The sequence below is a fragment of the Ambystoma mexicanum genome, chromosome 2p (assembly GCF_040938575.1).
Source record: "Ambystoma mexicanum isolate Mex_15411 chromosome 2p, UKY_AmexF1_1, whole genome shotgun sequence".
In the NCBI taxonomy this organism is placed as follows: domain Eukaryota; kingdom Metazoa; phylum Chordata; class Amphibia; order Caudata; family Ambystomatidae; genus Ambystoma; species Ambystoma mexicanum.
The window spans coordinates 687,448,374-687,467,173 of record NC_090923.1 but is presented as its reverse complement, the minus strand read 5'-3'; the positions used below and the strand labels follow the sequence as shown (position 1 = coordinate 687,467,173).

The window sequence follows — 18,800 nt, the reverse complement described above, 5'->3', positions numbered from 1 at the left end:
CTCCTAGCTTTCAGAAAACAAATATGCGTCTTCCACAGGCAGTTATAGTACAACAGGAAGAAAACCTGAATGTATAGGGATGTGCAGTCTAATCACATATTACACAGTGTGAAAGGTAAACGCGACTTGGGCGTAAAGAGGGAAAGAGAAACTGTATTCTTTTTTGCATGCATTCGGATTGCAATTCATGGTCTGTAAACACGGTTGCCCTATGTATGTGGTATGGGTGCACGTGAGTGTTTTTTGGTATATGCGCATTTTTTTTATTTGTGTAGAAATTCCTTTTTTTCATATAAGCACATTCCAATTCATGTCAGTCTGTTCTTTCTGTATTGGACGTAATGTCCAATGTGGGCTGCAGTATCGGCTTGATATATGCCAAGAGGCACCCGGGGATAGGTAGCACGGTAGATCCTCCCAGTAATGCACAGTACTTCCAGATGGGATGGCTACCATGGGCCTTCTGAGCAGGCCGGAGAAGAAGAATCAGGGAAAGCAATGCGTATGCATGACATTGTGTCTTGCAGGACAGTGGTGGCAAATACTGTTCAGGCAGGCCTTATGCTGTTTCTTTTGACAGGGCCAGCATGAACTTGTGTTGCAAAATATGCCTGTGTACTCTAGGTGACCTGGCATCTGTTGGAGATTTGAATTTCTTCTCCCAGAGAACTGACTACGAAGTATTTCTTGTTTACACAATTTTCTGAGATGTGCACCATAATAACAATTTGTTTCCCTTGGGGGTAGATCTCGGAGCCTCCCTGAATGGTTCAGGCTTACTATTTTGTATTTTGTATTTTATTGAGTTTTATATAGAGCTTTTTACCAAAGAGCTTCACAAATGATATTCAACAGTACATTAAAACCAGCATATACAATTGTGTTCGAAATCAGTCAATAGCGATCAGACATGTGACTGAAGTAGATGACATTTTAAGATGGAGCGAAACAGAGAATAAGAGGTTATGGATTGGAGGTATAGGGGAAGGAGGTTCCAATGGAGAGGGGCGAGCAGTTGAAAAGATCGAAAACGAGATTGTGCGAAAGGGGCACGGGGAACAGTAAGTAAGAAGAGTCCAGCAAAGTGGAGAGGCCGAGAAGGAGAGTAAAATGAGAGAAGAAAAAAAAAGAAAAAGAAAAATATCCGCCAGCCACAGTGGGCAACTAGGTAACCTCATTCAGGTCCCGTTAACCTCAGATGCAGTTCCATGTGCCTGTTACCCACACCCAAATGTACTCAATTGTCACAACCTTCATCTTGTGGTTTATGGGTCATGTACTATGTGACTAGTCCTAAGCTAGTGTTGTTTGGTAACAAACTTCTATGTGAAATATATACTCCTGAGGGATCTGTTGGGTTGGGGAACACGTGTTCCATCCACACGGGTGTGCTGTCAGGGATACAATATCTATTCTATGAGCTGTGATGGTGACAATCGGAAGTGAGTGGGAAGGTAGGGAACACAGTCATTTATTTGGGTTCTGCCTAATAGTTTGTCAGTGACATTTTCAGAAAAGGATGGGGCCATTCCCTCCCCCGCAGGAAACATATTTAGAGATGGTGAATCATTTTACAAACATAATGGGATGACAGCGCCATGCCTGAAACCTTGCAACCTTTTACTACTGAATTAACACATGTTCAAAAATCACACTGACAAAAATCTAAGTGTGTGACATTTTTAAAATATGAAATGATATCCATCTCGGCTGCTCAGGCCACCCTTGGCAAACAGGCAGCACTGCCATTGGTTGAAAGTATAAAGTAATTGCAAACTCCATAGTGCTAGAAGCTCCTCATGTAAAGACGTGAATGGGCAATGGCGTCAAAAGTACAGTAACTCTGCTGTCAAATTCTTTGGCACAAAAATAATAGCACACTCCTTGGCTCCTTGGTGGAAGGCCATGGCTAGTGGTCCGGTAGTGTTTTAAAATAGACTGTTGGCACGGCTCAAGGCCGTGTCCAATTGCCATGGCAGAAGGCCACAGCTGAATGTCATGTCCAGTGGTGCAGAAAACATAAATGGAAGAACAAAACCCTTGAAATTTAAGGAATCAATTTGAGTTGCACGGATGTTATGGTGAGAACTTAACAAAACCAATCAAATTCAGCTAAAGCCACCTTAACTTTGCACCACTTTGTGCCGCCTATGACCACAATGATGACATCACAGATGACATCCATGATGGCAATGACATCACTGGTGGCATCACTATTTCCATCATCTATGACATCACTGATGGAATCTCTGATTATGTTACAACACTAACTAGCTATGGCCATTGCCCACGGCCTTTGGCTGTGCCCACTGTATAGTTTAATACATTAAGGGGCCACTAGTCATGGCCTTTGGCTATGGTTAGTGGCTACAGCCTGTGACCATGCCCAAAGTATTTTTAACATATTAGGCGACCACTAACCATGGCCTTTGGCCATGCCAACTGTATATTTTACCACATTAATGGGCCACAAGCCATGGAGTTCATCCATAGCCAGTGGCAGCGGCCTTCAGCTGTGTCCACAGAATATTTCACAAAACTAACCAGCCATGGCCTTCTGCCATCCCCCTTATATATTATAACATATTAGCCATGGCCAGTGGCCACAGCCTTTGGCAATGCCCAGTGTATATTTTACAATACTCACCAGCCAGGCCTTCAGCCATAGGCAGCGGTCCAGCGTTACTGTATATTGTATAACACACCAGCCACTAGCCGTGACCTTTGGCCATGCACAATGTCCACAGCTTTGGCCATGGCAAAGGCCACTCATTAAATAGTTTTTTAGTTAATCAAAGCTTTTATTAGCTAAGTAATTAAAGATATTATGTCTGATGCCATCACAGATGTAATCAGTGGTGTTTCACGTGATGTAAACAGCGATGTCACCAGTGAGTCCATCAGTGATGTCATCAGTGATGTCATAGATGATGTAATTAGTGATGTCATCTGCGCTGGCAGCTGTGATGTGATCCTTGTGGTCTTAGGCTGCACAACAGGGGACATAAAGTTAAGGTGGGTTTGTTCATCCTGAAAATGTCCATGGAGCACAATTGGTATGAGCACATGAATGCCTTTATTGACCTCCACTGAGGAAATCAGTATGCTTGGAAGGCAAACCACAATTACTATGATTTGATGGCTGGAAGGTTTTGAATGAATAACCCCTTGTCTTGTTCCGGGCAACCATCCAGTCCACTGTTTTCCAGCATGTCAAGCCATTAGAGAAAGGGAATGCCCATATGCAAAGATGTCTTGGTCCCATCAAGAAAGGTGCAGTCAAGCCCAAATTGGTAGACTTTATGATTCAAGCCCTTCCAGCCATCTCGTGTTTGTTTTGCATAGTAACTATGATATACTTTACATTAACATGTGTGCAGTGTCTAAGTATGGAAACATAAACCAATAACCTTTTACTCAAATCCTATTTTTCCCAACTTTTCACAGTTCCAAACTCCTATTGAACAATGACAAAAAAACTTGCCTTGAGCAGCTGGTATTCACAGATGTTAAGAATAAATGGTAATATTCACATTGCAAGTGATGCTGCCCTTCTCCCATCCGGTCTGAAATGTATGCTGTGGCTAAATGGGAGTGCAACTTCAGGCACAGGAGATTCAATTTAGCATACAGGGTATCACGGCCTTGTCGTTGTTCGGCTATTTAGACTTGAATTATCTTATGAGGGATGCCCACATTGCATGTTGGAGAAGGACAATTGAAATGTCCTGAAAAGGTGTGGTGGACTGTGTGCAATTTACCTGAAGGCCCCTAAAACAAATACGTGTGGACTCGAATCCTCAGGGACCAGGACACCAATGAAGGTGTACTTCCTCCTCATGCCATAGGCAGGTTCGACTGTGTAAAATGGAAAACCTATGGCATGTGGATATATCACTCAGGGCATCCTATTGTCCCCAAAACCATTTGCCTCTATGGTATTCTAGTTTCTGCCTAGGGTTGGCCTAGTGACACATTACTCTGTGATTCCTTGAAGACTGTACATCATCGTTATGTTCCCCCATAGGCCTTTTAGTCTTTATTCAGGCCACCTAAAGGTCTGAGTGTACAGGTCCCCAGATTATACTATGCCATTATTAAAGTCACATGTTGCTATGCAAAGTGTTTGACAACATAATTTGGTCTGCACTCACTTTTCCACTGTGTTTGGAGGGGAAGTAGGGAAAGAGCTATGGAAAGAGCAGTTCTTAAGCTCTTTAAAGAGCTTGGGTCCTTCGGGTATATTTTCGGTCTCATTTTGGAAAGTTCACACTCTAGTGTATGTTGCACGAAGCCATACCCACAGGTAGGTGTAGATGTGGGTCCTGTGAGAGCGGTTAGCGCTGCAGTACTGTGGGTGCTGGACACTTTGCTGGATGAAGCTCGTCTAAAAAATAACCCGCATATAATGGACTGTCTGGGGAACGCACATGGCATTAATGGATGTGGTTGGAAGACGACTGGCAGTACGAGCTACAAACGAAAGTGAGACCTGCGGATAACGAGTACCTTGCTGCTTGCGTCACTACTGAGTTGCAACAGGCAAGAAATTGGTCACGAGCATGTGTGCCTGCTGGTGACACGTACCACATTGTACATAACCGTCTATCTCACAAGAATAGTTGCTCAACGCGCCTTCCCGATAGGTCCAGTTGAGGCCCCTACTTATATACCTTGATGGCAGCATACACTAGAAGTGTTTTGATTGCTCTGTTGGGTGTATAGATCTCAGCAGACTGCACGTTTATCATTGACAGCTGCTGTTGTGTTGTTTACCTGTTGTACGAATGTTTTCCTGTTAATAAACATAGTTCAATAAAAAAAAAAAGGACTCCAAAAAGGAAATGGATAGGTCTCAGATGATACCACTTGGCACTCAATGCCAATACGTCACTTCCTATACCTTGCAGGTTGCACGCCATTCCTACAGAAAGGAAAGAACCAAACTGCCCCTGACGTCCAGCTCCTACAAACATTAATATAATGAACATCTCATCTGGGGTGTCCTGATTTATTTTGAATGGGCACAGACTCCTTAAATTTTAATTTTCCAAGAAATCGAATTCATTAACTAGCCTAGGTCCACCCCTGCTCCATGATCATTCAATTTTAATGTCAGTTGCAAAATGATGTTATGATTCAGTTTCTGTGGACTCTACTTGTTGCTGTGCTTCTGCTCAGTGCTATAAATTGAAAGAAATTACTTCAGGGCTTGATGGGGGTGGGGCTGGCAGTGGAGTCATAAAAGGCAAGCGGCGGGTTAGTAAAATGTGGAGAAAATACAGAACTAAAATAACACTACGTTTTATAGAGATGACTTGAAGCAAGCTCAAATAACATCATACGCCCAAAAGAGAAGATAGTTGAGGAGCAAAATGAGTATGATTCCAACTTTCTTTTTCCCATCCTGAAAGGCAGCCTACAATTACCAACAGGTAAAATATTGCAAGCCTTATATGAACCGCCTCTGCAAAGAAACACAGTGCAATACAATGCACATGATTGTAGTCATTGTGTCAAACAGCGTGCTTCTTTAAGCATTCCTCCATTTGCAATCATCCAACATTCACACCTTTTAAGAGACAATAGCCATTCAATTCTATCATTTGACTGCTGGGTTCAACAGCCATATAATGTTAATTGCACATTAATGTGCTTTATTGAAAAAGCTAAACTAAATAGTTACTGCGGATCAGAGCTCTTTTGAGCTCACAATGGCTGAGTGTTGGGAACAGTTGTACACCGCAGGTGCATTGTCTTACAGTGGATCAGGCACCGGATTGACTTTTTCATATTCACCAATTTTGGAATCATGGAGATACATTTTTTCGCATTCTGAAATCCTGTTGAATTACAGCACTGCTTACGAGGGAGTCCTTCGTCATGGATTTTGATAAACGGAGAACACTAAATAAATCGATTAGGAGATTCTGAGGCTGGGTTGTGCTTAGAAAGTCCAGTAAGTACAAGGTTTGGTCAGGTAAACTGTCAGAAATGTTCCTCAGAACTACTGACCATCCAGCTGCAAACATGTGATTTCCTCTATCACAAACTTAAATTATCTTTTGGTAAGGCCTGCCGTAAATTCTCTCTATTCTATACTTAGAAGGCAGCCACGCTCCAAAGAAATGTGTACACACTGTAAATCTCCCACCCTACGTCACCAAAGTAACATTTCCAAACTCCCAGGTTAACAATTACTCAAGGCCTCTTAATGATATGAATCTATGGAATGCATCACAGTTATGAAGAGCCTTATTATGTAAAAATGTTCCCTGATATATGTATGTATTTATTTATTTATTTACTTACTTATCTATTAATGTATAAAGCGCTCCTGGCCCTGGGGCATCTGGGCGCATGTTTAGCAGAACAAAGTGTTACATAGCATATACAGTATTTACACAGGTTACATTATTTACATGATTAGCAGAGCAAGTGTTACACAACATATACAGTATATACAGATGTTACATAGTCTATTAAGGCAACACATAGTATTGAGTAAGGGAATAAAGTGTGAGTCAAAATAAAAGCCAGAGTGAATGCCGGACGGATCTAGGTACAGTGGGGGCAATAGATTCCTGTCACAAAGCTAAACTTGTGGGTGTTCAGTGAGGTCAAATTCATGGAGCCAGCATTTAGCATTACTCTTAAATGAATGGAAGGAGAGTTCTGATCTAAGGGAAGCAGGAAGCATGTTCCAAAGCTTGGCTGCCAAGACAGGGAAACTGGAGCCACCCGAGTTTTGGAGCTTGAATCTTGGGATAGACATGGTATGAACTTGGGCAACTCTGATTGGTCTTGTGGAAATATGTGAGGAAAGTCTGTTGGTGAGGTAGGCTGGAGCAAGATTTGCTCTTACTTTGTGGGTTAGAGCAAGTATTTTCAAGGAGATTCTGTGCTCGACAGACAGCCATTGCAAGTTGTGTCTGGTGTCCGATATGTGGGATTTCTTAGAGATGTTAAATGCAGCCCTGATAGCATTGTTCTGTGTTACTTGCAGCTTATTAATGTTTTTTGGCAGATCCCTAATAGAGGGCATTGAAATAGTAAATTTTAGACATAACTAGGGTTCTGGCAAGCGTGATACAGTTAGCTGTCATGAGGAACGGCCTGCATGCAGTAATTACTTTACAGGTGTATGCTGAGGCTGCTACCACAGCATTCGTTTGTCTAGTGAAGGATAGTGTGGCTTCAAGGGAGATACCAAGAGTTTTCGTGTTGTTAGAGATATTGATAGTGTTGCCATCGATAGTGAAGGATTTAAAGGCAGGGTCTAGCTTGTTGAGTCTGGCGTGAGAACCAAGGCTTACCAACTGGGTTTTTTTGTCGTTTAAGCAAAGACTGTGTTGTGCCATCCAGGCTTGGATTACTGAATAGATTTTGTTGACAGCTATATTGTCTATTGTGTGGACTCCTGTGATGGAAATGAGTATCTGGGTGTCATCAGCGTAATTGGTATACGTGACACCCAGATGATCAAGTATGTCGAAGAAAGGCTTCGTAAAGACGTTGTACAGCGTAGGGGAGACGCATGAGCCTTGTGGAACCCCACAGTGTACTGGAGAAGGTTCAACAGAGGCTGTTGGAGTGAAGACCCTCATAGTTCTGTTAGCAAGGAAGGATCTAATCCATAATGTGGCTGAGTCAGAGAAATGTGCAGCTGTTTTCAAGTGGTGGCAGAGAGTTTGGTGATTGACCAAATTGAAAGCTGCTGATAGGAGGACTAGTTTACCCTTATCTTTTATGTCTTGGATTTGTGTTATAAGGTCAATCAGGGCAGTTTCCGTACCGTGTCTGTGTCAGAAACCTGATTGCCTGAGTCCCAGAAGATTGTTAGTTTCAAGTTAAGCCTGTATTTGCAGGTAGGCAGCCCGGTCTAGTATTTTTAGTAAGAAGGGCAACGTTGTGGTGGGCCTGTAGTTGGATGGGTTCCCAGGTTCAAATGTGGGTTTTTGATTAGGGGGATGACCCAAGCATCTTTTAGGTTGTCGGGTACAGTTCCAGTTTTGAAAGAAGCATTGATGAGGTTGGTGATGTAAGGAGTGAGATTGTGTGCAGCTGCTTTAATAACAGGTGCAGAGCATAAATCACCTTGACAGTTGGAGAGTTTAAGCTTCACCTCCCACCATGACAATTAAAAGTAACATTATTTTCATAGGAATGAAGGGCATAAAATATTCCTACCTATTCCACGTTAAGGGGTATACATCTCTATTCAAGATTTCTCTTTTTATCTAAACAATGGTTTTCTCTGATCCAGAAGTCAATCAATTCCCACATATCTGCAAAACATACTGCACAACTCCAGATATAATTTCCCCCTGTGAAAACCCATGGATTAATTAATATTTGGCTACTGCCAGATAATAATATGCCCTGCACAATCATACATTCTAGGGTATTTTATCTTAAATATACTGCATAATATTTCCCTTACAGGCACTTTCCTCCTTTAGTGGCACAGCTTATAAAGGAATACTCCAAAAGACAAGCAATTGCTATCAGGGGTTAAACTTATTCTCGGGACATACATCCCAATGCAGGGGGGCAGTTCTTCTCACTTGTGGTTTGTCGGTTTAAAGTCCCAGTACACATAGTAACACCATCAGCTCCAGGCAGCTCTGCCAAGCAAACCTTGATCCTACTTTGTCCCCTGATTCCAAAATTCATTTTAGTCAATTTGGTTCCATCTTAGGAAAGCCTTATCCATTTTCCTCTCTCTGGAAAAGGACTTCTTAAGGAGGATTTTCGTCAGCTATATCCAGGTGGAAACCTAATCGGCATTTATCCTGTCGGGCAAGCTGCCTTCCCCTGCCATTTTCCACAAGTACTCTCTTAACGTCCTGTGTGTTTAACTTCAAACTGTACACATGCACCGTTTCTTGATGCATCAATTTCTGATTGGACAGGACCTAGGGTAGGGTCTTTTCATATACTGACAAACCAAACAATGCTCCCCTTTACTTTAATTGTATTGTTTTCATGAGACAAGGGGAGGTATTTCTCTCCTACCCTTCAGATTCATGATAACATTAGACTTAACTAGGACACTCTCTATTAATTTATTTTAATGACCTGCACAATTATTGAGGCCTATACATTCTGAATTGCAAGAACATTTTGAATTTGTAGGCATCCATAATGTTTCAGTAGCTGGTAATATAAGAGTTATTAACACATGTACAGTTATTCATTTTCACACATATTAATATATATATATATATATATATATATATATATATATATATATATATATATATATATATATATATATATATACATATATATAGCGTGCATATTTACAGCACTCCTGTGATGGCATCACTCATTGATGTGAGTTTTGTTGTGCTTAAAGTTAGCTCACTCTGCCTCTTTGAGCTGTTTCTAATTGCTCTTTTTATGGATCTACATAGATATTTTTCTGTATACCAAAAATTTGATGGTGGTGTCTCGTCAAAAGCATTTTTATTCATTAAAATATCCCTAATTATTTTCCAAATTGTTGCTAGGGGAAGTGAGATGATCTGAAACTACATTCATAGACCCCATTTTAGGGAACATAAAATATGAAGATGCAGAGCTGCCGAGGGGCCACATGTAGTGCATGACAACTTGAATCCATCCTGACATTTTGTTTTCCATGTTGGAACTAGAAATTATTTTTAGACGTGTGCATTCTAACATTTTAAAAATAGCCCATTTATAATGTTAGTACACTTACTTTCCTTTATAATATTAGCTTCATTTTCAGAAAAAAAAAAACATTCTTTTGTCTCTCAAAAGAAATTCCTTTTTGGAAATGGTCGCACACAGATTCAATCAAATGATCTTCTTTGGGACAATGTTTCATTTTGTGTGCTGGATACTGACCTGCAAAGAGCTGGGAAATGGGCCACTTGGGACAGTATGCCCAAATGGAAGTAATTAACAAAAAATAGAAAATGAATACAGTTGTAAACCCTTCAGCCTGGTTCACTGGACCCTTATAATGTATTTTAGAACCACCACACGTTCTGCTGGGCCTATCCTCTTCTACTCCCTCTTCTACTCCCCTGCATGGACAATGTGCCTTCAGTGTGATTGAAACACATTTGCTGGACACACGCAATGACAACGTATTTTTTCTAAAAATGCCTCTGTTGCAGATCATTTCCTTCGATATGTAACCATTAAAAACACAGCACCTCTCCTTCAGGATATCTATGTTTTTTTGCCTGGTTGTGCTGCAGTCAACAACACGTGAGTTGATCTGTAAATAAGTAATTACAATTTTAATTTGCACTATAAGATATTTTAGACCTGCCAAAATATATTTCTCAAATATTCTTCTTTGTTGAGGTGGCCTGTGGATTTTGTTTCATCTAACTGAAATACTCTTAACTTTTGCACCACCTTAGCTAATTTGCACATGTCTTTGTTAGGCCTGGTTACTTCATAAATCCAATAGATACCACAATGGCTGTTCTATATGGAAACATCTCAAATAATCTGTATCACTACGCTTTTATACAATATTTAACATGTCCAAGAATTTAGACAAGGCTTTGAAGATCTAAACAATAGTTGTCTGTATATGTTTTTGTGCGTCAACTTTATTTCGGAAATTTAACCAAATTACATAAAAGTACATAAACAGAAAAAATATAAATACAGTAATATTAAAATTGCTTTAAAGGTGTGATGAACAAATAATTTATTAAATCCATGCAAAACTTCCAAACTAAGCAACGTGCTCACAAATTAGTAATGATTTAATATATTATTCCTGATATTGAGTGTGTGTTTGATGAAACAGTAAGTAGCACAAGCTGAGAATGTATCCTGTGCTTCAAAAATAAAACAATACTGATTTGACTTGATGTATACCCACATTCCTGAAAGAAGGAAATACGTATTTTCTTTGTTCTTCTGCATAAAATTGATAAAATAACAGGAAATGGGGTAAACTTTCTGTCGAATGACCATCACACAAACATTTAAAGTCACTCACAAATGTTGTACCCCGCCAGTAATTAGATGCAGTTATTGATAATCTGTTTTTTGAAGTTTCCTATGGAGTGCATTTTGACTTGGAATAACCAACCAATACAGATAATTGTTATAATGCAAGTGGTATGAGTGAGAGACATTGAATGGAACTGTCGATTTCACAACGTTTTGCACCTTTTCTCTGTAATTATCCCAAATCACGAAAAAAGGTTTTTATATCTCGCTTGGTATTCGTTTATCACCAGCATCAATGAACAGATTAAGCCATGGAAAGCCCAGCTTTATCAGCTCACTTTTAAAATAGACCATCTAGGTACAGTGTGTGTCAGGAGGGGCCTGAGTGTAGAGGCGTCCCCACTAAGCTAAAGGGAGAAAGGCACACAAGAAGCTGGACTACAAGGAGTCCTGTAGACAAGAAAGGATAGGCAACAGAGGCTTCAAACAAAAAGGGGCAGGGAATACAAAGATACAAACACGCTGGGCTCCCTCTTGGGGTGTACGCAGAATGGGGAAAGAGTATTCCACAGACCTTTGGAAACTCCGGCCTTCTGCACAGATTGCTATTACAGGGGACCACTCTGAATGCTCATGGCTGGGAGCAACAGCAGTGGGTGTCTGTACCTAACCCTAAGGCACACACAAGGTAACAGTACTCACACGACTGAAGCCTGTACAGGTCCAGCATGAACCAAACAATGACTGCTTCCTGAAACAGGAATCAGTACACTGTAAACAATGGCACGAAGTACAACACTGAAACGTGACAAGGGAAGGCACAGAGATTGCATGTTGGAATCCTACAGTCAAACTCTGTACATAGGATTTACATAAAACACAAATGAAGACAAGAACAGAAATATCCAGGGAAAAGGAAGTCAAAGAGAACAAGGTACAGAACAGAGAACCGGAAGAAAGGAAGGGCAGAAACCTAGTATCCAAATGCAGGGAATGACGACCGGAAACTGTACACAGGAATCAAGAACAGTAACTAAGGGCTGGAAAGACAAGAAAAAGCTAGCAGAGGGAAATTAAGGAAACAGTATAACTGAAGTGGATAACCAAAGGGGAGGACTGAAGACTCAAGGAAGACAAGGTCAGGAATCATGAACAGAGGGCTGCAGGCAAGGAAGAGAGCAAGGGAGCAGTAGCCAGGAAACAGAGGGCTTTAAATAAGAAAGGGAGCAAGGGAGCTGTAGCCAGGGAACAAAGGACTGCAAACAAGGAAGAGAGCAATGGGGGCTGTAGCCAGGGAACAGAGGGCTGCAAACAAGGAAGAGAGCAAGGGGGCTGTAGCCATGGAACAGAGGGCTGCAAACAAGGAAGCAGGGCTGCAGTATGGAAGGCACAGAGGTGCATGCAAAGGCAGTGGAGAGAGGGCTGAGAAGCAGGGCAGCAAGACAGGAAGCAGCACAGGGCTGTGGAACAAGAGCTGGAACTGGAATCCACAGGCCACAGCAAATATCCAAGGAACAGTGCAACAAAAGCTCAAAACAAGAGGCCTCTGCTCCTGCAGGGAGCTGCTTAAATACTGAGCTGCCCTGTGCTGAAGTAGGCTAATTAGCAACACCTGGAGCAGCACACCTAAATGTAATTGGCCTCCGCCCTCTCTAGTCCTGGGAAAGCAAAAGCTGCACTGTTCCCTAAGGCCTCTGGGGATTGTAGTGCTAGAACGGCTATATAGGAATAGCCAGGAAATAGGAACTGCCACAAGGTGCATTATGGGACATGTAGTTTGTAAAAGTAAATACAAAAGTTCCAAAGCCTTGTAAATGGAATGCAAAGACAATAATATGAATAGGTGTTGTCCAGGGAGTATTACGGAAACAATTGAGTCCCAACAAGTCCACGATGGGTGCCAATTGGTGCGCCAGTGGCACAATCGTGACAGCGTGAGTATATATCAAATGATGCAACATCTCATACAGGCTGTTGTGTCAAACTTAAATTGTTATTTTCCCAAAGTCAGGCCCAATATAAAAGTCAGCTGAATACAGTCAGACCAGTGATATAACTGAGTTTAAATTTCCTGATGTTGTGTTCGGGCTGGGAAGCTCCGGACAAAGACCCCTTATAGTATATGCAGGAACTGGTTTTCCTTAGTCTGCAGCAGAAGGGGTTCCTGATGACCCCAAGGAAATGACCCATAGTCCTCAAAAGAAACTGATTTGCCTAATAAATACAAATTGCACATTTCATGGGAATTGCACCAATGATCTTCCTGTAGTTAATGAGGGCCTGTTCGTTCCACCTATTTTTGTAGCCTGGTGTGTTATGTGCAAGGACCATTTTAGCTCCTGCCTTATAGTTACACCCAGGTAACAAAAGGAATTTACCCACTACAATTGTCCATCGTAGACCAATACAGGACACAGCGGACATTTGTGCAAGAATATACATATATCCTTTGAGTTAGTAATGTTAATTTGATAAATTGTTATGCGCCCTTGCCCAATGTAATATCCAAGCAAGCAGCACTCTGCCAAAGAATGTTACTCAGTTTTCAGCTTGGACAATAACAATTCTCATTAGCCCGAGAGCTCCTAATCTTAACATAGGGGTTTTCTGAAAATCAAGGGCCAGGTTAGTCATGTTTAGTCTCTTATTTTGCAGTGAGACGTAATGATCAACCCATATCTCTTGACTAACAAATACTATAGGAGCCAATTAAACCGATGAAGAATTCATGCCCTTCAAAACCAGCCTGCTCGTGTGTGAAACATTGTTCCCTCTACAATTCTAGTTTTCAGTCTTTTATGGGATTTTTATAATTCGGTCTAGCCCATAATTGTTGCTTCCATACCACTTTCCAAACATTTTCAAAAAGTTGTAATACTATGGAATTCTTATTTGGAAACATGGAAGCCCAATGTATACACTTCCTTAAAACATGATTTATTCCGAAATGGAGACAATCTGAAAAGGTGCTGAAGCTTAATACTCCATACATCAAATGCATCTCTCATGGCTGAAGATGCCAGAAACCCACACTCACAGTTAGTCCCCTGCCAGCAATGACCTTCTGATTGGGTAGGAGAAGGGACATCAAGTCTGTCATTTATTTGTGTTCTTTTTAATCTTTACACATTACATAATCACATAAAGCAGTATTCATAAAACACAATTTTACTATAAAACAATTCTTGAAATAAATCATATATCTCGTGCATTTCATGCCGCGTGTAAATAAATAAATAATGACATTCTAAAATTCATAATTTTCGCATCATTGTCACTGAACTAGACTAGATTTACAATCACAGTGAGCCAGGCTCTGTGAAGTGCTAAGTGCAAGCTGTTACTTTTGGTGTTGCCATATCTCCAAAAGGATAGGCCTTTAAATGGTTCAAGGTTTGAACATATTCCCCTAAATATCTCACACAAGTTGGGCCCAGTTTCGGGGATATTTTAAATGCAGGGCATCTTACTGACAACAAAGGCAGGTGGTTTATGCTGTTTACACGAGCAGCTAAATTAATCTAAGCAGATTCTTAGAAGGGCATAATGTCAAGTACGGTTGGGGTTTCTTATAAGTATATGGCATTTCAGATATATGTTCATAAGTTATTACACCAGTCACTATTCTCCACTTGTTGCTAAGATGCCTTTTTGAACTCATAGTAACCTACATTCCATACCGGTCACGAGTCAATCACTACGAAGAATGCTACTACAGATTTCTCATATATGCCTGCCCTCTTGGATGTCATCTCCTGTCCCACTGAATACAGCAGCTGCCATTTGGGGTCTGTCATGGTTTTGATATATAGGAGGCCCTGCTTCATCATTACTGCAGCCTCCATGGAGATACAACCTAATTCCAGTCGCAGTAGCTCCATGGGAACACACAGTGGAAGACTTACATTATATTTTTCCAGAAGCAGACCTCCAACCTCCGTAGCCATGATAGATCTATAAATGAGAGGCATTCTAACCCATACAAAACAGCATGCCAGAAACACTGTTTATGTAGGTGAATAGTACCCTGAAGGCTAAAGCCCCCAGTGCGGATGGTTAAGTTCGCCATCAATGTCGTTAGTTCTGCCGCCTTTCTTTCTGCGTATAGAAATACATTCAGAGAAGTCCTGCTTCAACTCGAATTCAACCCCTAGGTATAGAAACTATTCAACATATTCCAACTCAAATTCCATGATTGTTAACCCAGGTCTCACTATTTTCCCACTTGAAACAAGATTATCTGGGTTTTATTCCTATTCATTGAAAGATAATTTACTTAAGCATATTTCCACAATTCACTCACCAGTCTTACTAAGCCAGAGAAGGTGTGGTCAAGTACCACAAGGTCATCTGCGTATGCCAAGCATAAATATGGTGATATGATATGTAATTTATAACGTGCCTGTGCACATGTCTTTCTAGGCGCAACAAGACAAGGAAGAGGAGAAAAAAGGAAGACAAAACAAATGATCTTACCAGGCCTTGTGTCATTCAGATCATGCAAGTGTGAGGGGGAAGAGAGAGGAGAAGTGTCAAGAGGAGGGAGGGGAAAGAGTGCAAAGGCAAGCTCAAGTAAGTGTTACTGGGGTAGCTGGCTCAATTAAGTGCAAGTAGGCAGGGGACTGTAGGGTTGGAGATAGAGTCCCTAGTGCGTGGGAAGCCCAGAGGCAGTCCAGGGGGCTATTGGTCATGAAGGAGCCAGGTTATTAATGTTCAGAGGGTGGCCAGGTAACCAGTTAGCTCAGCAGACAGGTACATCATCAGGGGAGAGCGAGAGAAAGCAGAAGCAAAAAGGAAGGTCTTGAGTTGCTTCCAGAACGTTAGGTGGTCCTACTCAAGTTTGATAAAGGCAGGAAGGCTGTTCCAGGGGGAGGCCAGGGCTGAGGACAGAGATCTTTCCCCAACTCTCTGCCTGGAGAAGTGGCTGACCCTCAGAGAGTTGGAGGTGGATGAGCGGAGGGCTCGAGAAGGAAAGTGCTTAGGAAGAGAGAGTTGGATGTAGCGAGGTCACCGGTCCCAGAAAGCCTTGTGGACAATGAAAAGGGTAATGAACTTGATCCTTGCAGCCGCCAGGAGCCAGTTTAGAGATTTCAGGGCTGGAGAGATATGATCCCTTTGCTTGAGGCCAAGGACAAGTCCTGCAGTCCTGTTCTGGATTAAATGCAAAGGGCGAAGAGTAGAGGCAGGCATATTTAGAAAGAGGCTGTTGCAGTAGTCCATACTAGAGATAACCATGGCTCTGGAGACAGTGAGCATCTGGGGGAAAGTGAGAAAAGGAAGAATACCTCTTAGTAGGTGCAGCTGGTAGTGGGACTTCTTAGAGATGTCCGTGATGTTAGGAGAGAAGGAGAGGGTGGAGTCAAAGATTAATTCTTCGGGGGACACACCTTTACCATGCTCAAGCGCTTTAGTAGATCAGCCAGGTGCAAGTTGAATAGTAAAGGGGCCAAGACACAACCCGGTTTTCCTCCTCTAGGGCTATTAATCAGGTGCATCAAGGTCTCCTCACCATCCAGTTTGAACTGCACTATATTATCAGGTCTCAGGAAATGTAATATATATTCAGGACACACATAACTCTCCAGTTTCTGACAAAGTTTTTGTCTCTACCGAATCGAAGGATGCCTGAAAAATGCTGACTAATGCATAGAGCCCAGGATTATTCCGACCCTTTGCATGGGTCTTCAATAAATCCATCAGCCTTAGTTTGTGTAGAGTAGAGTATCCTGGCCTAAACCCTCTTTGAAACCTGTTTAACAGCCCCTGGGACTCAGACCACTTCTGAAGCTCATCCAATATGAATGACGCAAACAGCTGGTCCGTAACATCTAACATAGACAAAAGTCTATAGTTGCCTGGCATAGCACAATGGTCTTTTTTTATGGACAGTTGTTAGGATTGCTGTCTTCCATGACAGAGGAATTTTACCGATAGTTAGTACCTTATCAAACAGGATTTCCAGAATATGTTCCCATGTCTCTGGTTCATGCTTTTGCACTATACTAGCTAGGCCATTAGGGCCATGCTACTTTGTCGTGTTTAATCTACCAATTTTGTTTATAATGTCTATCCATTCAATAACCATCCATGCTTCATATCTAGGGGCTTTGTGTTGAGAGGAATTTACTATTTTCCCGTAGGAGATATTGGCCTCAAGATGTTCCCGCCACTGTTGCTCACTTCCCAGATTCAAAATTCTATGATTTTATTTCCCTTAGCCTCTCATAGAAGCTTCCATTGATTTCTCATGTCACGGGAATTTAAGACCATTATAATTTTCTGCCAACCCGCACTTCTATGAGAGGAGTGCCACCATTCCACCATTTTAAATGCTTTTTATAATTACCAGTACTGAAGGGTCACAGCAATTATGTTTAGCAGTGTGGATTTCCCGTCTCATGTCTCTTTTTTGGACTCTAATAGTTTTATCTTAAACTGTGCCTCGACCAGACTCGTATAGTATGTGGGCCGATTTGAATACTGCCACTTCATTTTAAAACTGATTAAACCACTTTCGATCTCATCAATATCATCAACTTGGGTGTACAGCTCAATACACACTTCACTCATATGGCAGATTGCTCTCTCCACATTTTGAGCTGACCAAGTGATACAGTTATCAGCGTGGCTGACATCAATTGGGCTAATTTTGTGCTGTACGTTTGTTACACCAGAATGGCAAAAGAAGAAGGAAAGGGTGGCATGGTCACTGCAATTGTTCAACATCACTGACATATTTTTATTGGAAGAAATAATCCAGGGAAGGCTTCTTGCTCCCTAGGGTCCAGGAGTATTTCCATGTACGGTCACTCTTTGTACGACCGTTTAGGATGTTTAAATCTCAATCATCTAGGTACCTCACCCATTTGCGCCCCAGCATATTGGAGGAGGCCTGCATCCTAGTACATCTGCCATTCACTTTGCCCCCCCCCCCATGAGATCTTTAGTACACATGCATCATGTTTTAAGGTCACCACCCAAAACAATCCAATTGTCATTATCTCCCTTTGAGCATCCTACCAATAGATCAGATAGTGTATCAAATATGGCCTCTGTAGAGGCACCTGCAATCAACCACCAATTTCTGACACCTTCATCCTCTAATGCTAGGATATGATCCTCACAGTCTAGGGTTTCAATCCTTTGGGTGGGAAATGAGTGTTTTATGACAATCAATAGCCCCCCGTAGGGTCCACCCAAATCCCCCATCCTAGCCAATGTTTGAATAATAAAATAACGATCGACATATATATTTGGCATCTTCCAGGTCTTCTTTAACATAGAAATGTGGCTTTGTAGCACCAACATCAATGACTTCCCAGAGCCCAAGTGGGGCCTAAATCCTTGTGTATTCCAGGATGGCATACAAAATCTTCATTGCTGATTGACTGGAAATTGTGCAATGTGTCTGCCAACCATTCCAAGACCCATTGAATGTCCCTCATTTTTGTAACACCCTCTCCAAAATTTGCTGCATTGCAAAGTAAGGATTGGCAACCCAGACTGTTGTTGAGACCTCCATGTCTAATACCTAAAATGGAGGCATTTGTTTCCAAATTTGCAAGAAATCTGACCAATTGAACCAACAAATTCTTGATTTCTGATTTAAGCGCTATATAGGAAATATTTTAGTCACAACAATTTTAGCAACCTTCCGCAGGTTCTATTTGTCCCCAAAATGCTTAGTTCCCGCAATGACTCATCCATGACCTCTTGTATCCACTGATATCACTCTTCAGTAACCAACTGGTCAGGGTTCCCGTGTTTTTTTATTGTCTCTTTTTACTAAGGGAGAGTTTCCTTCTAGATTTCTTTGAGGCTTTCCTAGACTTTAGTGGTGACAAACTTGC

The 18,800-nt window shown here is 41.5% G+C and overlaps 1 protein-coding gene across 16 annotated transcripts in view; it reads right to left on the bottom strand.

The window, feature by feature from the left end:
• Positions 1 to 18,800, bottom strand: part of LRFN1 (leucine rich repeat and fibronectin type III domain containing 1) — a 1,263,189-nt gene that overhangs the window by 571,621 nt on the left and 672,768 nt on the right. The gene's annotated exons all lie outside the window — the stretch shown is intronic.